The sequence below is a fragment of the Pelobates fuscus genome, chromosome 2 (assembly GCF_036172605.1).
Source record: "Pelobates fuscus isolate aPelFus1 chromosome 2, aPelFus1.pri, whole genome shotgun sequence".
NCBI lineage: Eukaryota > Metazoa > Chordata > Amphibia > Anura > Pelobatidae > Pelobates > Pelobates fuscus.
Genome location: NC_086318.1, coordinates 101,880,115 through 101,903,919, shown reverse-complemented (window position 1 = coordinate 101,903,919; position 23,805 = coordinate 101,880,115). Strand labels below are relative to the sequence as shown.

At 40.7% G+C, this 23,805-nt stretch overlaps 1 protein-coding gene across 2 annotated transcripts in view; it reads left to right on the top strand.

Annotated features, from left to right (window-relative positions):
• PLS1 (plastin 1) overlaps positions 1-23,805 on the top strand; it is a 95,421-nt gene that overhangs the window by 15,618 nt on the left and 55,998 nt on the right. The window contains exon 1 of one of the 2 annotated variants that reach the window (XM_063442504.1): positions 9,890-9,968. The exons of the other annotated variant lie outside the window; for it this stretch is intronic. The gene's annotated coding sequence lies outside the window, so the exon portion shown is untranslated. Of the gene's footprint in view, positions 1-9,889; positions 9,969-23,805 lie in introns of those variants that run through there. 2 annotated transcript variants of the gene reach the window in all.

Sequence of the window (23,805 nt, the reverse complement as noted above, 5' to 3'; positions counted from 1 at the left end):
TTTGGTACATTCTAGTGAATGGTGAGCTTTGCAACACAAACAGGTTTACCGTCCATGGAAAACAGTGGTGGATGATTATAGGAACCTTTCTATGGTAAAAAAAAAAAACTTCTCCAGGAGGTGGGCATTTAATTATCCAAGTCTACCATTAGATTAGACTTTATCAAAAAACATCTTAAAAAGCCAGCCCAGTTCTGGATAAGCATTCTTTGGACAGATGAAACTAAGATCAACCTGTACCAGAATGATGGGAAGAAAAAAGTACGGAGAAGGCTTGGAACATGATCCGATGCATACCACATCATCAGTAAAACACGGTAAAGGCAGTGTGATGGAATGAGCATGCATGGCTTCCAATTGCACTGGGTCATTAGTGTTTATTGATGATGTGATAAAAGACAGAAGCAGCCAGATGAATTCTGAAGTTTGTGGGGATATATTGTCTGCTCAGCTTCAGCCAAATTTAGTGAAGCTGATTCGCTGTCACTTCCCTTTACAGATGGACAATGACCCAAAACACACTGCGAAAGCAACCCATGAGTTTTTAAGGCAAAGAAGTGGAAAATTCTGCATTGGCTGAGCATCACAAAGTATTAACAATGTTTGGTGTTGTCCATGCGTACCAAACTTTAAGCAGTCATTGCCTGCAAAAGATCCTCGACAAAGTATTAAAACGTAATATTTTATTTAGGATTGTGTTCATTTGATCAATTACATGTGAGCCTCTGAAATAAGGGGACTGTGTATGGAAATGGTTGCAATTCCTAAACATTTCATGCAATAATCACGGTTGTTTCATTTCAAATCCATTGTGATGGTGTACAGAGCCAAAATTACGAAATTTGTGTCAGTGTCCAAATATTTCCAGACTAACTCTATTTGTGCTGTACCCCTCTGATGAACTTTATCATATTATTATATCGGTGATATTACTTTTCTGTTTATATAAACCATGTGTACTGGTGGACTAATAAATTGTCTACAGGGAGATCTGATTTTCTGTGTTTGTTCCAAGTTCAGAAACTATGAATGGTTAGGTGACCAAGCAGAACTTGTGCATTTATTAAATGGACATTTTAGTCACCAGAACAACTACAGCTTATTTTATTTGTTCTGGTGAGTAGAATCATTCCCTTCAAGCTTTTTGCTGTAAACACTTTCAAGGATATAATCTTTCAATGTAGGGTAATAACTACCAATGAAATGCATTATCAAAACATGTTCATTACATTGCTTTATCATGGTGTTGATCAATGTCGAGTTCCACCACATATACAGGGTTATTCACTAAAGTGAAAATTCAAGGTGAATAAAAAGTGAATTTTAAATTCAAGGTACAGTTGTGCTCAAAAGTTTGCATACCCTTGGATAATTTGTAATATATATACCAATTGTTAATTCCTTATTATCAATTAAACTGGACAATGGCTCCAGGACTAGTGATGTCGCGAACATAAAATTTCGAACTTCCGCAAATGTTCGTGAACGGGCAATCCCGGCGAACCGCCATAGACTTCAATAGGCAGGTGAATTTTAAAACCCACTGGGACTCTTTCTGGCCACAATAGTGATGGAAAAGTTGTTTCAAGGGGATTAACTCCTGGACTGTGGCATGCCAGAGGGAGATCCATGGCAAAACTCCCATAGAAAATTACATAGTTGATGCAGAGTCTGGTTTTAATCCATAAAGGGCATAAATCACCTAACATTCCCCAAATTGTTTGGAATAACGTGCTTTAAAACATCAGGTATGATGTTGTATCGATCAGGTAGTGTAAGGGTTATGCCCACTTCACAGTGACAGACCAAACTCCCCGTTTAACGCACCGCAAACAAACGCAAACAGTCCATTTGCACAACCGCAAACTCCCCATTTGCAAAAGGTTGGATACCAAGCTAGCTATGCCCCGTTCCTTGTCCTCACTGATGTCATTGAAGGTCTCTTCCTCCACCCAGCCACGTACAACACCAAGGGTCCCCGAAAGGTGACAACAAGCCCCCTGTATTTTTTTTTTTTATTAAATGTACACTACTGTTACACCAGATATGAGATGCACTGGTGTGACACTGTGCCCTGGCAGGCCCTGAAACGCACACGTGTGAAGGAAACTGACTGCTATTATTTCACAGTCAAATTTCTAGTTTTTTTTAATGTACACTACTGTTACACCAGATATGAGTTGCACTGGTGTGACTCGAGCCGTGCTCCTAGTGCCGGGCGGGCCACGTGACCGATCACTGCGGTCAGTGCACGCGGCTAAGTCAGAAGAGGAGATCAAGCCGCATGCGGCTCGTGTGGAGGCAGGAGTGATCCAGCCACGCGCGGCTCAAGCTTAGGAGCCAGGTCGGTCCCAGGATAAGGTAAATACAGCCACAACCACATATCCCAATCACACACCTTTCTTAACGTCCTATCCCATTAAAAGCATATTACCGCGTATTTAATAAAACAGACCCTCTACTTCATCCAGGTTACCGATCAATGGTTCGATATTCTGAGCCCTCTCTGATTTACTGTACACAACTATTCGATATTTCCACAAATTTTTTATTTATTTTTTGTCAATCTCTTTTTATTGAAATTTTTCTTTTATCATACCCTTGCGGGTCGTGAACACATGAAATGTACATTATACATAGTCATGAAACAGATTACGGCATGAACAATAACATTTCAACATAATCATGTACTAGGGAATGTGGACCTGCAGCGGTATGTTACCATGAGTGTGTGAATTGCTTCGGGAGAATGGGTGAGTGGCTATAATAGGTTTAGGGTAACCCTAACGGGTTCTGAGTTATGGCCTTCTTCTATATGTACCCAGGTCCCAGGAGGGCCGGGGGGGGGGGGGGGGGTAAGCAGGCTTGGAGCGGTCGCTCCCTCTTTTCAATGGGGGGAATGGGTGGGCTAGGTGTGGCTCTAGGCCAGCAGGTGTGGTGTATCACCAAATTAATATAAATATTACACAAGGTTCGTCTACATTAAAAGGTATTTATTTAGAAGACAACAACACAATACTATAAATGTATCACAAACACACAGCCCAGACCCACGGAGCAACAACCCTTTTAAATCTATCTATCTATATAGTAATCCCCTTCCCCACACGTTTGATCTCACCCACGGTTAGGCCTTCACATCTAGTAATGGCTCACTGCTGCAAGTCCAACATCACATCCACCAAGGAAGAAAAGGAAGCAATAGAGTATAACATGGTTCACCAAGATAGCACATGGCGTCTGCACATCTGCTCTGCAGCACAGCCAAGAAGGAACAGAGAGGAATGAGGATAGAGGGGGGAGTGGCTATCTCTCTCCTGACTTGTAAAGGTATTGAATTACCTACTTACCATATCAAAGTAAAGCTTATCCCCCTGTAAGAAAGATCTACATGAACTTGATCACATGACCCCTGGTCACCATGTTAGTTTGATGACAGAATGTCACCACAGCAGGTTATGTGGAACTATAACTGTGCAACATAGAACATGTGTGGTAAAGTCTCTGTTGCTGGGGTCAGGCCTCAGGCGTAGAACGCTGGACTGTGTCCTGGATGGGTGCGGGTATGACCAACGCGTGACAGAATGTCGGGAACTCAGCAAGCGTGGAGAGTTTGTGGACAGTTCCGTGTCGAGTGACCACCAAGAATCTGGGGGACCTCCAATGGTATTCTATCCCCACTTCTCTGAGGGTGCTGGTGACTTGATTCAGCGATCTACGCCATTGTAGCGTGGATCTGGTGAGGTCTTGGTAGATGGTAAGCTGTGTGCCTTCAAATGTTAGTGGCGTCTTGCCCCGGAGAGCAGTCATCCGGATTCTTTTGTCTTGGGAGGTAGCACAGCGGACAATCACGTCCCGGACCAAGCTTGGGGCTGTTCTGCCTGAAGGTGGCAGGCGGTACATCCCGTCTGTATTAAATTTCTTGGCCTGTGTAGGTGGCAGGATGGCAGCCACGAGACGTCTCAGGTAGTGAGGTAATTCGTCGGAGGAGACGTCGTCTGGTACTCCCCTTATCTTTATGTGGTTTTGTCTTGTCCTGACGTCGAGGGCGATATAGTGGAGGGAGAGTGCTTGTTGTTGGGTCTGGAGGGCCAGTACTGTGTCCTGCAGGGTTGTTAGCCCCTGTTTGATGGTAGTAACTTCGTTCTCCGTGGACTGGACCCTGTCAGCTATAGCCTGCACATCAGACTTAATGGCAGCTATGCTGGTCGCCAAGAGCTTTTTGTTTTCCCCAATTAAATGTTGGAAATCCCGCTGGGTGACTGGGCCAGACCCATCTGCGGTTCCCCCTGGTGTTTATGCCTGTTCTGGGGGTTGGGCAGGTGGACTGGGACCCCTGGGTACCTGCATGGTGCCATGCTCCGCTGCTCCCGCCATTTTGGCTGGCGGCCGATGTTGCTGCAGCATGGTGCTGATGTCTCTGAACCCTGGTGCCGTCTCCGGTGGGGGTTTTTGGGACGTGGGGGAGGACGTCCCCTGCTGGATCCTCGGGCTGATCGAGACCGTCCAGGAATGCCGACCAGTCGAGGGCTGCTGCCGGCTTGTAGGCCGCGGGTCTGCGCGGGTCTGCGCTTCCGGCGGTTCACCCGTGCCGGGCACACAAACGGCATGGGAGGTTGCAGGGCTGAGTACCGATGGTGCCCCAGGTCAGGAGAAGGTCAATTGGGTTTTTTTTTCCCCACTTGTCAGGCTTTGTTGCGGGTTTCGGCCGGGAGCCGTGCTGGGTTGCGACCGCTCCGGCTCGTGGTCAGGCTCCGCCCCCCCCACAAATTTTATATAGCATTTTATGTTTGTTTGAGACCACCTTAAAAACATTGGATATCGCTAAAAATCATGATCACTATATACTTTCTCTACAAACCTCTAAAACGAACCAAACTACTCATCCATCCGCTATACCACTTTATCCCACCTAGAACTAGTGCCCAGTTAAAATACTTGACTCTTACTTACCCACACTCAGTCATGCCACACACATTTCACCACTACTCTCACTGAATCCATCTGACTACGGCTAAATTCATCTTCTACATCAGAACACTACTCCTAAGATTGGGTTGTATCCATATCTCGGGTCTTTCATTTAGAATAGGGGCAGCTTCGGTCTCCTTCAACACTGACACTCCAGTGCATATTATTAAAAGATTGGGCAGATGGAAATCCTCAGTCTACAACCGATATATTCCTCATCCCGAGAAAGAAATGAGGAAAGCTTTTAAAAGTTTGGCTTTGTAAATTTGATGCGATAAGTGTGTTTTTCTTTAATACCTTTTCACCCTCTTTGCATGAACCCGATTTACATATATTACTAATATATATTATATTATTCACTCACTCACTCTCTGGGCTGGCCTAAGACATCATGCTGCCTAGGTCCAACGATAAATGACTATGGGGGATAATGTATAATAAACACAGGTTACTGGCTATGGGGGGGATAATGTATAATAAACACAGGTTACTGGCTATGGGAGGGATAATGTATAATAAACACAGGTTACTGGCTATGGGGGATATTTTATAATAAGCACAGGTTACTGGCTATGGGGAGGATAATGTATAATAAACACAGGTTACTGGCTATGGGAGGGATAATGTATAATAAACACAGGTTACTGGCTATGGGGGGATATTTTATAATAAGCACAGGTTACTGGCTATGGGGAGGATAATGTATAATAAACACAGGTTACTGGCTATGGGAGGATAATGTATAATAAACACAGGTTACTGGCTATGGGAGGATAATGTATAATAAACACAAGTTACTGGCTATGGGGAGGATAATGTATAATAAACACAGGTTACTGGCTATGGGAGGGATAATGTATAATAAACACAGGTTACTGGCTATGGGAGGATAATGTATAGTAAACACAGGTTACTGGCTATGGGGGGGATAATGTATAATAAGCACAGGTTACTGGCTATGGGAGGATAATGTATAATAAACACAGGTTACTGGCTATGGGAGGGATAATGTATAATAAACACAGGTTACTGGCTATGGGGGTATAATGTATAATAAACACAGGTTACTGGCTATGGGAGAGATAATGTATAATAAACACAAGTTACTGGCTATGGGGAGGATAATGTATAATAAACACAGGTTACTGGCTATGGGAGGGATAATGTATAATAAACACAGGTTACTGGCTATGGGAGGATAATGTATAATAAACACAGGTTACTGGCTATGGGAGGGATAATGTATAATAAACACAGGTTACTGGCTATGGGGGGATAATGTATAATAAACACAGGTTACTGGCTATGGGGGGATAATGTATAATAAACACAGGTTACTGGCTATGGAGGGATAATGTATAATAAACACAGGTTACTGTCTATGGGAGGATAATGTATAATAATCACAGGTTACTGGCTATGGGGAGTATTATGTATAATAAAAACAGGTTACTGGTTGTGGGGGTATACTGTATAATAAACACAGGTTACTGGTTGTGGGGGGATAATGTATAATAAACACAGGTTACTGGCTATGGGGGAGATAATGTATAATAAGCACAGGTTACTGGCTATGGGGTATAATGTATAATAAACTCAGGTTACTCACTATGGGGGGATAATGTATAATAAACAGGTTACTGGCTATGGGGGATAATGTATAATAAACACTGGTTACAGGCTATGGGGGGATAATGTATAATAAACACAGGTTACTGGCTATGGGAGGATAATGTATAATAAACACAGGTTACTGGCTATGGGAGGGATAATCTATAATAAACACAGGTTACTGGCTATGGGAGGGATAATGTATAATAAACACAGGTTACTGGCTATGGGAGGATAATGTATAATAAACACAGGTTACTGGCTATGGGGGATAATGTCTAATAATGGTCTGGGAGGGAGGGTCTGCTGCTGATTGGCTGGAATTTGTCTGCTGACTGTGAGGTACAGGGTCAATGTTTAGTCAATGATGACGAATAGGGGGCGGACCGAACATAATTTATCACAGCGATAAATTATGTCTTCAATGTATGTATAAGGCAGTATGTGTGTATGGATGCATGTCTTAGGCAGTATGTGTGTATGGATGCATGTCTTAGGCAGTATGTGTGTATGGATGCATGTATTAGGCAGTATGTGTATGGATGCATGTATTAGGCAGTATGTGTATGGATGTAGGTATTAGGCAGTATGTGTATGGATGCATGTATAAGGTAGTATGTGTATGGATGTAGATATTAGGCAGTATGTGTGTTTGGATGTACGCATTAAGCAGTATGTGTGTATGGATGCATGTATAAGGCAGTATGTGTGTAAAGTATTAAGCAATATGTGTGTATGGATGTACGCATTAAGCAGTATGTGTATATGGATGTAGGTATTAGACAGTGTGTGTGTGGATGTAGGTATTAGGCAGTGTGTGTGTGTGTGGATGTAGTATGTGTTTATGGATGTACTCATTAAGCAGTATGTGTGTATTAGGCAGTGTGTGTATATGGATGCATGTATTAGGCAATGTGTGTGTATGGATGGTTTATTAGGCAGTGTGTGTTTATGGATGGATGCATTAAGCAGTATGTGTGTATTAGGCAGAACTAACTGGAAACCATATGGTAAAATTTAGGCCAAAATAGCTGATCTAGAATAATTCTTCAATTCGGCAACAGTCACAGTTCAGCTGTTTTTGCTTAAACTTTGCAATTTGGTCTTCAACTCACTGCAATTCAGAGTTTAGTGAATAAACCTCTTTTGGATTGTATTTGCTTTCATGAGGAGGCAGCAAAATGGATCTTAGCCTGGGGTGGCAGAAATCCTTGCACCAGCCCTGCAAACACTCTACACACACTCTATACCCCTATATACACACTGCACCCCTGCACTAACACACATACTATATACACTCTATACCCCTATATACACACTGCACCCCCTGCACTTACACACACACAAACACACTAGACACACTCTATAACTCTATATACATACTGCACCCCCTGCACTAACCCAGAAACACACTGCACACACTCTATATCCCTATATGCACACTTCATCTCCTGCACTCTCACAAACAATCTACACACACTCCATGCCCCTTATATGCCTTAAATAACCCTTGCATGCGTGCGCACACACACACACACTCTATACCCCCTAAACATACACTACACTCCCTGCACTCACACACTCTATACCCCTATAAGCACACATATTACACCCCTGGCACTCACACACTACATACACTCTATACCCCTATAAATAAACATTCTACACCCCCTATGCACACATTTCTGCACATCTACACATGTGCACTACAACCCCTATATGCATACACCCACTAAAGCCCCTACACACACACACACACACACACACAGTACAGCCCTTACATGCACATACAACATCCTCTAGGGACACACACACACTACAGCCCCTAGCCACCCATAATACGCCACAAACAGACCCATTTACCCACACAATACAACACAAATAGTCTGCTTTACACACATGCAATCTCACAAGCAAGCTCCAAACACATACAACACCACGGGGAGCATCTCCACACGTGCACAACACACTTTAACAGACCAGTTCCTCTTTTTTTCTCTGGTATCCCACTTTTGAGGATACAGAGATAAGTCGCCAGGAAGCGCAGCATATGTTGCACAATCTCCCCCGCCACCCCAATAAAAACATGGCGTTTACATCATCCAAGAGCTCTGGATGCTCTGGAGGAGCATCACATTATCATACTTATTTCATGGGGGGGAGCTGCTTGTCAGTGATGATGACATGACATGCCTTTTTCTGGCCCTGACTTAAGCCGTGATTTAACCGCTTTTTTTGCACACTACACCTTTGTTGTTTACATTTTACATAGTGCAACACAGTGTGCTGCTTATCAGGCTGCTTATCAGACTGGTCAGAGTGCCCATGGTGACCCCTGTCCACGGCTGAAAGCGCCTTCAATGAGGACATGAGCATGGAGCAATGGAAGAAGGGTGCCCTTGTGTCATGAATCACGTTTTCATTTAGATCTGGTGGAGTTAAAGGATCTGTGGTATCTGGCACAAAGACTTGCTAGCGTCTTGGCACCAGTTAACACAGGACATGTTTAGAGGTATTGCGGAGTCCCTGCTTTGACACATCAGAGCTGTTTTTACAGCACGAGGGGGACCTACACCATATTAGGCAGGGTGTTTTAATGTTGAGGCTGATCAGTGTATATCTACATTTTTATTGTTATAACCAGCATTGTTGTCAATTTATACATGTCAAACAATGTTATCTGATTTTATAACTGTGAATATTAGCCATTTGACCTTATTCCCTGTGTTCCGGAATAATTTTAATGGTTATTTTTCCTTAATGCAACAGGCCACCATCATTTTGAAAAAAAATTGCATGCTGAATATTTATTTTCTTATGCAAGAATATCTATCAGAATTAATACCACACCTTTGTACGATATATGTGGGCTTAATCCTTGTTTCAACATTGTACTTAGTATTATATATGTATAAGGCATCAAAATAAAATCCTTTCTGTTTTTTAAAAATAAAACAAAAAACATGTTTATAATATCTGTCAGTGCACTGAACGAAAAGGGAAAATACGGTTGAACAATCTCCATAGCAAAAATGACAAAACTATGTTTTCTTCCCTGCTGTATGCTGTATCTGACACTCTGCCTCCTTGCCAAATGCTGTCCCTGTAGCATTCGCTCACTAAGGAAGCTCCCTTGGCAGTAGTAGGGCCAGTCAACATTTTCCTATTCCATATTTTACTAGATGATCTTCAGAACTGTAACATGTATCCAGACCACACCTGCAAGCTGCTCAGGTTGGCCACAGGTACAAAGTTCCCATGTAGTATATTTATCACACAGCCCTTAACAGCACCTTTATCCTAGCACCTCGAAGCTGACTGCACGGTGCATCATTTAAATGTGCTGCTGTCTCCATTTCCAAGTACTACCTCAGAACTACCTTCAGGTAAGTTTCATATTCAATCACCTGCTTTATTTAATAGCATCATTATTTCTGTGCATACTAGTTTGTTTATTATTCTTCTTTTTAATTTTAACTTCTACAGACACTAGTTAATGAATTGCTGAGCATTGCTTGCCATTGTATAAATTGATCACTTGTGGCTGAATGTGAAGGCAGACGTTTACTCTGCAAAGATTGTATTGTAGCAAATTGAAAATCGAATTTTGAAATTTAGACCCAAGTAGCTAATATAAGAAATATTTTCAAAGTGTGGCTATTTCAGCAATAATCTTATCGTTTCCAGTTCACAACAATTTGGTGTTTAGACACTTAACTCCTATGTAATGTAATTTTATGTGCTATCAAACAATTAGATAAATGACATATAGATGCCATGTAAAAACGTCTATTGGCATGAATGAATTGGTGGATATGCAGTCTGTAGCAGAAAGAATCTGTGGGACATTTAAAGGAGCACTATAGGCACCCAGACCACTTCAGATCATTGAAGTGGTCCGGGTGCAGTGTTCCTGTCCCCTGTAATCCTGCAATATAAAAGATGGGTGAGGACATCCAGCGTCAGTGAAAACCCCATAGGAAAGCATTAAGGCAATGGTTTCCTATGGGGAAGACCTAATACCCTTGCGACATTTGCTGCGCATGCACATTAGGCCCCCATTGGATGATGTCAAAGGAAAAGGCAGGCCAACCCAGTGCCAAGGGACATTGGTGCTGGAATCAGGTGAGTAAATAAAGGTTGTATTTAACCCTTTGTGTGCCACGGCGAGGGGTGGAGGAGCAGAGGGCATTATAATGTTAGGAATATAACTTTGTTAACTCTGCAATAAAAAACTTGCCATTTCTAAAAAATTGCAATGTATTACATTACAGGGTTAAAATAACAGGGCACTACAACCAGACCACTTCAATAATATCAAATGGTCTGGCTGCCATTAGTGTCCCTTTAAATGCAAAATGAAGGCATGTTCTAAGCACTATAACAGTATATATTACCTATGTAGGTAATGATAGTAGTTTCTTTAGAACAATGAGGTGGTAGGAATGGGTGAGATGTTTCAGGCGCTTCCTTATCTGCCAAGAGTTCAGTGTTGAAACTGATATTCTGAGGAATTGTAGCAGACACAGGAATGTTGGTATCTTTTTATTTTTAACTGTTTTCAGTTTTGCATTTGTGTAATGTATTATCTTTTTTTTAATGCACCAACATTCTCCAGCATAAAAAGTCTCTTTAGTTCTAAGAGTATTTCAGACAGGTGACAATGATATGCAGGTGTACACTGTATTGACTGAGACGCATGTGTGATTCATCATGCAAGTTGCCTTGCCTGTATAGTGAAGAGGAGGCTCATCAAACGCTCTCTTCTGTTTCTGGCAGCTCCTCTCTAACTCTCTCGAGCTTGGTATCAACACTTTGGGGAGGTTCGCAAGAGTTGGAGAAAGGAGTTGCCAGAAAGAGAAGAAAGCGTTTGATGGGCCTCAGCCACCCTCTCTTCAATATGAGTAGCACCCAGGGCAGACCGTCTTCCCCACCCTATGTACCAGTAAGGTAAAAAAAAAAAATTGTATTTAAATATATTGTCACTAAGACACAGAGAGATAAAAATTCATCTATAACTTGGTGGAAAAAATCATGAAAATCTAGATGTGTTTCAGAGATCAGCTGTGCAAAGTATACTCTGCAGTAACATTGTGGGGATATAAAATGCTTATTGTAAAAGTCTATTTTAACATGCTCAATGCCACGAAGGTCAACAAGCGCATATGTTATTTATTATATTGCATTATATGCCATTCATTCAGGCATTTGTAGCCACAGCTGTATTAGAATTTTTACAAAAAAGGATAGAGATGCCTCTTAGGGATCTGTACAGTCTTGGGTGCTGCTATACCCAAGTATATTGCCACCACATATACTTAGAAAAGATACAACAAAAAGAAAAAAAGGTAAAAGCGCACACCAAAAGGTAGAGAATTAGTTACCTGTAGCTTGATGTGATAACTGGTAACTGTGCTGTTCAGCATTACAATGAGCTTGGTACAATTTATATCTGTTTAACATGGATACTTAATTATATTATTTGCTACACATGTAGCAAAAATCACACCCATTTCCTTATATGGTCCGAACCGGATGTGTAATGCCACCTCCAATATGGCCACACATCCGGTCCGGACATCTCTAATATTGTATTAATGCCTACAACTTATTGCAATAAAATAATCCATAAAATCAAACAAACAAAGTAAAAAAAAATTCCCTTTCTTACCGGGACATCCATAACGAGATAATTCACTCGTAGGTGTCTCGGTGAATAGGGAGACTGAATGCTGAACAGCACCTGAGGAAGACCATATGTAAATGGTTGAAACGCGTTGTGCATCTTTTATTTTATTTTATATGTAATAAATCTTTGTGAATACATCTTCTACTCCTGACTCCTGACTCCAACTTTCCACTAAATGGTTACCACAACAACTGGACCGATTTGAGAGGAAGAAGAGTTTCTCAATGTCCTTGAAAGTGACATAAAGGCGCTATAAGTTCTGAGCCAACTTTCAAACGGCTCAAAAAAGTGTGAGTGGTTTCAGCTCATAAATGTTCATATTATTGTGGATTATATACAGATTACACTATGTTCTGTTGTATATTTTTTGTATAGGAAATTTGTATCATGTATTTTTGAACATATCCTTCACACAAAAGGGAGGAAAACCCACTAACAGTTACCAGTTATCACATCAAACTACAGGTAACTAATTATCTACCTTTTGGTGTGCGCTTTTACAGCTGTATTAGAAACCTGCAAAACACGGTCAGGCCATTCATCAGACAGCTATTATGCTTCTATCTTTGCGTCAGATTTCGTAACATTTCTTAAAGAGAAATTGGCATGGCCTTGTTCATTTAAATATTAGTTTGAAAGCGCACTGACACACTGTTTCAGCAGGAGCAAGACTCCAACACCTAAATCCTCAGTTACTCAACTTTAACAACAATAAGCAGAGAGAAAAAAAACAGCAACGCCATTGCCAGTTACTTGCCTTTATTCCAATGTCCACCAAATCGAACCTGGCAACCTCTCAGCACGTATTGGTTTGACAAAGACAGTGTAGGGGGGATTCTGTTGGGATTTTTAATCTGTTGCCTTCTTTGGTGCCCTAACCATATTTTTTTTAAATATATGTCATATTTTCAGTGAAAGATTTATACATTTTTCTATAACTTTTTCCAAAAGAAGAGTATTTTGTTGTACGTATCTTTTTTGCTCATGGTACCTAGAGGGGTATCAACTATACCTCACTGACGACGCCTAACAAGGTTGAAACGATTGTCTCGGTTTGCTCTATGTCTCATGCAGAGAGAGCTGGCCTGCATTTTGGGTCTGTTCTGCCATTTTGGGTGGGATCAGTCTTATATGCAAATTTCCTAGGTTCTTTTTGCAATCGCACAAGATGAGCTAAAAGCAGCTTGAGGTCTGAGTGGGGACCCACCGAAGGGCAGGCTACGTGAGCTGTTGTCCATTCTCAGTACTCTCTGGCAAATTAGTTTTTGCTCTCCCCAAGTTTTATAAAGTAATCCAGACGTGCTCACAGTGCCTCTAGGGGTATAACTGGCATAACTGTAACAGAACAAAACAGATGTACTAAAAAATGTATTTAAATAAGAGCATAGGCGTGCGCAGCCTATTGCATTAGGGTGTGCACCCTAAAGCACAAGCACACGCCGCATATATATATGTATATATATGTATATATATATATATATATGTATATATATATATATATACACATACACATACATACACACATACACACACTGCTGTGTGTGTGTGTGATGTTAGTGTGATGTGTGTGTGACGGTGCTGGTAGTGTGCTATGTGGGTGAGGGTGTTTGTGTGTGCGCGCTTGTGAGGGTGCTGTTAATGTACTGTGTGTGAGGGTGCTGTTTGTGTGTGTGTGTGTGCGCTTGTGAGGGTGCTGTTAATGTACTGTGTGTGAGGGTACTGGTAGTGTGCTGTGTGTGTGTTAGGGTCCTGTTTGTGTTTGTGAGGGTACTGTTAGTGTGCTGTGTGTGTGAGGGTGCTGTTAGTGTGCTGTGTGTGTGTGAGGGTGCTGTGTGTGGGTGCTGTATGTGTGTTGGTGCTGTGTATGTCTGTGGGTGCTGTATGTGTGTTGGTTCTGTGTATGTCTGTGGGTGCTATATGTGTGTGGGTGCTATATGTGTGTGGGTGCTGTATGTGTGTGGGTGCTGTGTATGTCTGTGGGTGCTGTATGTCTGTGGGTGCTGTATGTCTGTGGGTGCTGTATGTCTGTGAGTGCTGTGTATGTCTGTGGGTGCTGTATGTCTGTGGGTGCTGTGTATGTCTGTGGGTGCTGTGTATGTCTGTGGGTGCTGTGTATGTCTGTGGGTGCTGTATGTCTGTGGGTGCTGTGTATGTCTGTGGGTGCTGTGTATGTCTGTGGGTGCTGTATGTCTGTGGGTGCTGTATGTCTGTGGGTGCTGTGTATGTCTGTGGGTGCTGTGTATGTCTGTGGGTGCTGTGTATGTCTGTGGGTGCTGTGTATGTCTGTGGGTGCTGTGTATGTCTGTGGGTGCTGTATGTCTGTGGGTGCTGTATGTCTGTGGGTGCTGTGTATGTCTGTGGGTGCTGTGTATGTCTGTGGGTGCTGTGTATGTCTGTGGGTGTTGTATGTGTGTGGGTGCTGTGTATGTCTGTGGGTGCTGTATGTGTGTGTGTGCTGTATGTGTGTGGGTGATTGTGGGGGTGGAGGTGGGGGTACATTACTTGCTATCCCCCCTCCCTTCTTACCTTTTGTAGGGAGGGGGTATCCTTGTTGCTGCTGATTCCATCCCTGGTGGTCCAGTGGAGAGTGAACTCTAGCCCCTCTGGGGCTAGAGTTCACTCTCGCGAGATTTGAGCGTTGCCGCGGCAACGCTCATATCTCGCGAGAGGAACCCGGCAGAGCTGCCGGCAATAGCTCCGCCGGGTCCTCTCCTGCCTCCCTCCCTGCATGTGGGTCAGTGAGGAGGGAGGCTGAGAGCAGAGCCGGCGCTCAGATAGCGCTGGCTCTGCATGAGCCGACAGGGGAGATCCTGAGATCTCCCCTGCCGGTCTCAATATACATAGGCGTGCCGCGGGATTAGGGTGTGCCCAGGCACACCCGGCACACCCCGTGCGCACGCCTATGAATAAGAGTTCTTGTTTTTTTCCCGAGTTATAAAAGGACAGCTGACTGCCAACTTTCAGCTATCTGTTGGAATGCATCTTACCTATTTATTGATAATTCCTTGTAATGGTATGGCTTCAATGCCAAACCTATACGTAGTTGTATAAGAAAAGTAGTGAAACTATAATCAGCATTTATATATGCAATTATTGCTTCCATGACAGTAAATTACAAAAAATATACATATTTATTTAGAATGTAATATATTCTTGTTTATGTTTTTGGTATTTATCTAATAACATGGATGCGTGTACACATATTTTCTATTTTCGCTTTATTTTCTTTTCTTTTTTTTTTCTTTTAAAGTTCATTGCTAATCTTAGCCTTTAACTGTTATTGGAAAATTGTGAGATGGTGAAAATAGCATTTTGTATCTGATATAACCCTAAACCTTTACATTTTACAACAACAAGTCCAGTCTTTATTACACCTTATCATTTTTATTATCTAAGAGATGCAATGTTTTCTATTTATAGCAAAGTGAAAGAACCGAATTCCAACAAAATGCATATTCAACAAAATCATGTGTTCATTCCATTTAGCATTTGTAGAGTTGCTCCATTTGTTTGAATATACATAGGGATTCAGGAGAGAGTGCAGATAACTTTTTTTCTCTTTGGTTTTTACTGTATGTAAGGTGGCTGATGTGTACTGTAGTCGTTTCTGCCGCCCAGGAGTGATGGGAGTGAGCGCAGGGCGTATCTTTTTGTATTTGTATTCACTTTTTGTGTCACACAGCTTTGTTACAATGCTGCCGCCCATCCAATGTGTTCCCTATTAAGGGTTAATAAATATATAGGGGTGTATATAAAAAAAATACCCCTCTGTCTAATTCGAGATATCTTTGCCAGGAGCTCAAGGAAGCAAGGTGAAAGGTCAGTGTAGGGCCCGCTTAGGGGAGTCTGCCTTGACATTGGCAGGCGGGCATTCCTTCAAATGGCCATTGGAGTAACTAAATGACCTCAATTCGTTTAATTATACATAGGGATTAAGGAGAGAGCGCAGGTAACCTTTTTTCTCTTTGGTTTTTACTGTATGTAAGGTGGCTGATGTGTACTGTGGTTGTTGCTGCCGCCCAGGAGTGATGGGAGTAAGCGCAGGACTTATCTTTTTGTATTTATAATCAGCATTTATATATGCAATTATTACTTCCATAACAGTAAATTACAAAAAATATACATATTTATTTAGAATGTTATATATTCTTGTTTATGTTTTTGGTATTAATCTAATAACAAGGATGCGTGTACACATATTTTATATTTTCACTTCCTTTTCTTTTCTTTTTTTAAAGTTCATTGCTAATTTTAGCCTTCAACTGTTATTGGAAAATTGTTGAGATGGTGAAAATAGCATTTTGTATCTGATATAACCCTAAACCTTTACATTTTACAACAACAAGTCCAGTCTTTATTACACCTTATCATTTTTATTATCTAAGAGTTGCAATGTTTTCTATTTATAGCAAAGTGGAAGAACCGAATTCCAACAAAATGCATATTCAACAAAATCATGTGTCCATTTCATTTAGCATTTGTAGAGTTATATGTATTTTGTGGCAAGATTAAAGTTACTGTCCCAAGCAAATAATAATATAACTCTACGAATGGTTTAAAAGTAATACATTATTTAATCTTTTAAAAGTTGAACTGACTAGGATATTCTACGTCTGCCTGGTTAAACAGGATGGAGAGCCAGTGAAGGGCTTTGCAGAGCTAAACAATGAAAGATAAATAATGTCTAAGGAAGAAGATTATGACTTAAGTATTTTGTAGTTAACATGAAGACATGTTTAGTTTAAGCAAAACACTGGATAATAAAGCAATAAATATGGCATTTTGTGGGATCTTGCATAAGAAAAGGACAATGGTACATAATTGTTTTGAGCTGGAGATGGCAGAGGGCAAGAAATCAGGCAGAGTCAACCATTACAACCGACTCTTGTTTGTTTAGTCGGGGTTTCATCGAGCAGCCTCGCATTCGGTGCATCCTGCTTGATGAAATCACTTCTCCTCCCTGCACAAGGATGGACAGAGTGGGAAGCAGGCCAAGGGGAGGACTTGGGCAGTATGAAGGGCAAGCCATGTCACTATTAATTGTCTGTTGCCAGTTTCTATACATGCTGACAACAGGCACCCAATATCCACAAATTTAACAATAATCAACCCAGAACTATCTTTCCAAACTGCTTGAAGGGACACTGTAGGCATCCAGACCCCTGCAGCTCACTGAAGTGGTCTGGGTGCAATGTCCCATGTCCTTTAACCTTACAGTGGTAGTTATTGCAGTGTCTGAGAAACTGCAATTATTCCCTCCTCTAGTGGCTGTCTACCAGATAGCCACTTTAGGGACTTCCGGAATCACAATAGACCTTTGGTCCATTATCTGACGCTGGACGTCCTCACGCTTTGCATGAGGACCTCCAGTGTCAGATTTTCCCCGCATTGAATAATGCTTTCCTATGGGGAAACCCTAATCTGAGCACTAGGTCTCCCCCGCCGACGTCAGTATGGGTGGAGCCTGACCCAGCACCGAGGGATGGCGCTAGATTCAGGTAAGTGAATGAAGGGGTCTTAACACCTTCAGCACCGTGGGAGGGGGGCGCTGCAGGAGCCTATAGTGCCAGGAAAACTGGTTTGTTTTTCTGGCATTATAGAATCCCTTTAATGACGCTGCCAGTAAGGGAGACACAACCTTATGCAAGATGCAACTGTGTCCCAAACCAAATGATGCCAGCCTTCCCCTGCCTAGAACGGGGATAATTCTAAAACTAGATATAATACCATTTGAATTGTAGTTTTATGCCTACATTTCTGTCATAAATGCAATCTGTTTATTTATAGGGATTTGCAAAGATAGAAAATGATAAGGTAATCTGCTTACATTCACCAGCTGCTTCAAACTTACAGTATCTTCTGCTCATTAGAGAAAAAAAACAAACATATTGAACAATGATGGCATAAAACTAAATAAAATACTACAGGAAAGTTGTATAATGTATTAAAGGGACACTGTAGTCACCTAAACAACTTTAGCTTAATGAAGCAGTTTTATTATGTAGATCATGCCTCTCAGGTTTCACTGCTCAATTCACTGCCATTTAGGAGTTAAATCACTATGTTTCTGTTTATGAACTGGCTCAGATTGACACAGCCTGCATGAAAAAAAACTGGTTTCACTTTCAATCAGATGTAATTTACCTTAAACAATTATATCTCTTGCTCTGTAGATTGAACTTTAATCACATACACGAGGCTCTTGCAGGGTCCAGCATGCTATTAGCAAAGCAGGGGATAGGGAAATCTAAGTTAAGCTGAACCTGCAATAAAGGAAGGATAAACATTAGATGACTCTTTACAGGAAGTGTTTATGAAGGCTGTGCGAGTCACATGGAGGGAGGTGTGACTAGGGTTCAGAAACAAAGTGATTTAACTCCTAAATGGCAGAGAATTGAGCAGTGAGACTACAGGGGCATGATCTCTACACCAAAACTGCTTCATTAAGCTAAAGTTGTTTTGGTGACTATAGTGTCCCTTTAAGTTTAAACTTATACAATCCAGTTTCTCAGTATATGCATAGATTTTTTTCTTTTGTGTCTACTCCTTTCTATGCCATAGGCATAATAACAAAATGTCTGTTTTCCTTCACCTGATTTTTCATCTTACTAGGTAAACATGGTGTAAATATGGTGTAAGCTATCTCAGGTTCTGCATGTGTATATGTCTGTTGAAGTCCCTGGTTTAATTGTTGTAATTAATCCTTCATTCAGTGCACTGCTATGTAGAGAAACTAGTAGAGCAGCACATTTTAACAAGACTTACTACTTTATAACACTTCGAAAGAGCCCTTTGTATGTTTACTGTGTGTGCTTGTTGTGTTTTTCCTTGTCCATGGAGACCCTACTAACCTGGAAACCAGATTTTCCTGATGTAACAGTATAGTTTGAGATCTGAAATCTTAGCTCCGTATTACTTTATAGACGTGTGTTACATCATTTTATTTGAATACTATTTATTTTAATGGCATAGCCTGCATTAGTAAGTGTGGCTATAAACATTACTACAAAGCCATAACTCAGGGTAAACATTGCTTGACTCACTTTTTATCGCTACTCTTGAGTGTTCCTCTGGGTCCTCATGGGTTATATCTCCTCCACACAGTCCGCAACCTCAATACTTCGAACATTCTTTATGAATAAGCACCAGGAGCTGTCCTCACTAGAAACATGGCCACAGCAAATTCATTCGCTGCAAAAGGATCTTTTTTATACAAATATGTGCCCAAACATGGGTGACAAACCGCAAGCTTCAGGTCTTTCCCAACCCATTTCATGCATACCGCTATTAGCTACACAGTATAAATCTTGTCAAACCATAGTACCTGTACCACTCTCTCTAAATGCTCCAGGTGATGTTAGAAGTCTTGCGTGCCCCACGTAGGTCTGCATTGGTTTCATTTTATATTAAAGGCTTAAATGTTTAGAAGGGCATTTTAATACTTAAATCCTGCTTAAAGCAGAACGATTTGTTAGTTTTAATTTAAAACATTTTTTTAAAGAAATTCAACACATCTAAAGAACCACTAAATGTGCTCAGACCACTTGATCTTAATTCATGGTCTTGGTGTAGTGGTCCTGTAGGTTTAACCGTCCAATGTAAAATGGTGTAGTTTTTTGCTTTAAAATTTTTTCAGGGTGAAACAGATCTCCAGTGACTGTCATGCTGATAGTCACCACTAGAGGAGCTTCTTGCTGCAGCAACTGAGTAAAACTTTGTCACGTGACTACAGCCCCTATAGGAGAGCATTAATTCAATGGTTTGCAATGAGGAAATGTGATGCGCATGCAGCACTAAACCCACATGCACCTCAGGTCCCCAATGCTCTTCTATGAGGAGCATTAGATTGGACCGACTCTAGAGGTGGCCATGCTGGCCATGACGACAAGGAAGGCAGACAGGCAAACAGTAACGATTGAGTTTCGGTGGTGGAAAAACATTTTTTTTTAATAAATTTTTATGCTGAACTGGGAGAAGAACCTTTTTATTAGAGATGGGGACTCTAAAGCATTAGGAATACAAACACTTTAGTGTTACTTTAAAAGTAATACATAAAATAAAGTAGGGGTTGTACATTAAACTTTATATACTCAGTCTACAGTACTTATATGTTACCGCGACTGATCTGAATATTTGATTCCTTTTTTATATAGCTGAATGAAGTAAAGGGGAAAATAGTCCTAAATGATGGACTAAGGACTACAATCCTTGCTTTTTTATATATTTTGTACCAGGAGAGGATAAAGGAGAAGGTCTCATCTACTTTGACGCAAACAACAAAACTTTGTTCCAAAAATGGGATGTTGCTGTGTTATAGAAATTCTAGCCAGTACTTTTCAGGCCCAGTATACTTTTTTTTTTTTTTTATACTTTTTTTCTGCCCAGTATAATTTCTTTGTTCTGCATATATATATACACATATCTCTGTATACGGGGAGCTGCACACCAATGGCATTAGCATCCCCTCCTCATAAATATACAGCCCATGATGTAATGTGAGTGAGCCCAAAATGAGAAAAAGAAATAATGCATTTTTGTACTGTATACTATATTTTGTGTGTCCCTGTTCTTTGTACACAGTGAAACTGTATTTTGGACAATGGACTGAAATTATCAATCAGCTGAATATGGTATTTTTATTGTTGTTTGTATATCATTTGTGCTGTATATCTTTACTACGTTTATATGGCACGCATAAAACTAAATATGAATAGATTGTACACGTTTCATTTATGTACACATGCATATTTTTTATACATGTCACAATTCAAAAAATAAATATTACTGCTTTTCAATATATTTCTGCTTTTGATATAATTTAGTACATCAGGAGGTCCCAGGAAGCATGGTCGATCCGCTTTATTTTGTGTAAATAGAAAAAAATCATCTAGGAAACTGTGGCAACATTAACTATATGATTGATGAATAAACTCCTAATGTATTATGGTTGTCTGCAGAAGAGCTAGTGGACTTTGGACACAAAAGCTTATCCATGCTTATATTGCTGATGCTCTATAAAGATAGGCAGGAGACGTATAGTAATAGCATTGACAATGACAATAAACTGTCATTAGAATATTAAACTGCTCTGTATGGAATGGCGAGTCTCCAGCAGTGCATCGAGCACTGTTAGTTTGCTCATGAGTTGTCATTGCACCCAATACCACAGACGCAATGGTGTGATCATTCAGAGGGTTAGGAGTGAAAGTTAAAGAAGATATTTCAGAAATGGTAATCATGGGAGGTTAAAGGTTATGTACATATTTACTTGTCCAGGTGTGCATTAATGATAATGTCAAATAAAAATACGACTGTATTGTCTAACATATTGCATTACCTTTGCTTCTACTAATTAGTATTATATCCAAATTTTTTAACAATTTAGTGATCGTGATGGGATGTGTGTTATCCCTACGGCTTAACTACCACCAAATTATATATTATTATACATATAATTATTTTGTTAATTAAAATAATTTGTAAGTTTGCTCGAAGTTTCCATAGATCTCCTTTTCAAGCCAGGATGGATTCTTTGCAAACTTCATCTGGAGAGCAGTGGGGTGCCTGCTCCCTGTCACTTCAGCTGTTGTAGACAATGACAGATAATAGGATTTGCAGTGCTATAAGCAACCGCTAGTTTCAAATAATTCAAGCAAGTACACAGAAAGAAAGAACCATTTTCACCTTTTGTGTAATTTTGTTGTTGTAGGTATAGAAAGATATGTATATAATGTTATTAAATATGCACATACTTGTTGTTTTGAATTTAACAATGTTTTTATATTAAACCCTTATGGACAGCATGACAGTCTATGCCATCACACAGTGCAAGACTTTAAAACGTTGCCGGTGACGGCATAGACCAGGCAAGGGCAACCTTCGGCACTCCAGATCTTTTGGACTACACCTCCCATGATGCTTTACCAGCATTATGGGTGTAAGAGCATTATGGGGGATGTAGTCCACATCTGGAGTGCCAAAGGTTGCCTATCCCTGGCATAGACCGTTATGCGTTTAAGTTACTAACTAGGGCTAGACACCCATTGGTTCTAAGGAGCCCCTGATATCAGTTGATACCTGAACTGAGGGTGCCCTCTGCCTGCTGGGGCCACAGTTAGTGCCCCACACTGACAGATGAGCTGTACACAGTGATTTAAGTGAGTGCTCCCCTCAACCCTTTAAATGACTGCAGCAGAGCGATCACGTTGAGCCGCTGTGATTAGCTCAGAATCCTGGAGAATTCCAAGCTTGCAGGGGACAGTGTGAGACACCTGAAGTCTGAAAAAGATCCTGGTGTCCCTGCATGCACCCCTACCGACAGTGTTCAACACTGAACTGTGCCTGCTGCATTAAACATTATGTTAAGGCAAATCTCTTAATTTTTAAGTAAATAATATTACTTTAAGTTGAAATGATGGTGAAAATTAAGAGATTTAAAAAAAAAAAACACACACAATACAAAAATAAATATTTTCCTAGTTTTATACACTTTATAACCGGTAAGATGAAGACTATTTATTTATTTATTTAAACTAAGGCTGAACGAGCAAATGGCAAAACTTACAAATTTAGCTTTTTATTGGTTGGCAAACAAAAAAAGCTGTGTCCTTAGGGTGTTGCATATACCTAATTCTATTCAATGGCCTTGCTGAATGCACTCTAAGTAGTTCATCTAAACAGACTAATCTCCTACCTCAGGAGACATAAACCATTCATTTCTGAGACTATACATTTTGTAAATCCAGTGTTCCACAAGCCTCATAGAAATTCTGTGTTGCTCAAAATTAATATTAGACCAGATGACATTGCCATGATATCAAGTTTGCATGAAGTATAGTCCCCCGCTTGGATGCTATTGCATGTTGTGCCAATCTATCACTCTTATGAGAACAGCCACAGAGGCATATTTATTTTAAGACTGCTTGTCTCAGTCCTACCTTAAAGAGTCAACATTTAAAGCACAGATGGGGATTACACTGTTCCAAATTAATCTTGAACAAAGGCATGTGAAAAAGAAGCCAGAAATGGCTATAGGCAATGTTTGGGAAAGGTAAAGTAACCTTGACGAGATGTTCATTTTGAGTATATTACCACAGCCAAACTATTGGTTATATATATTGGATCATTTGTTTAGGTCAGTCCTTATTCAGCAAGACTAGACAATTCCCTCTAAAAAGAGTTACTAAATAATAAGGGATCCAGAACATAAATATGTAATATTACATTTCAGTTGCTGAAAGAGTAATATTTTCTTTCTCTGAAGTTGAATAATGTTTTGTATCAATTTATTTCCTCCATCAAGACGGCTGGTGTTGAGGTGGGATTAGAGGTCATTGGCAAATATTTTAGTTTTAGTCGTATTTTAGTCAGATTTTTTTTTAGTCTAGTTTTAGTCGACTCGTTAAAACCTCTATCTGTCTATTTTTCCTCTTCCCCAACCCCTCTGTGTCTCTTTGTGTCCTCCCGGCCCCTCTAAGTGTCTCTCTCCTAAGCCCTTGTCTGTCTCTTTTGCCCCTTCTGCAGTCCCTCTGTGC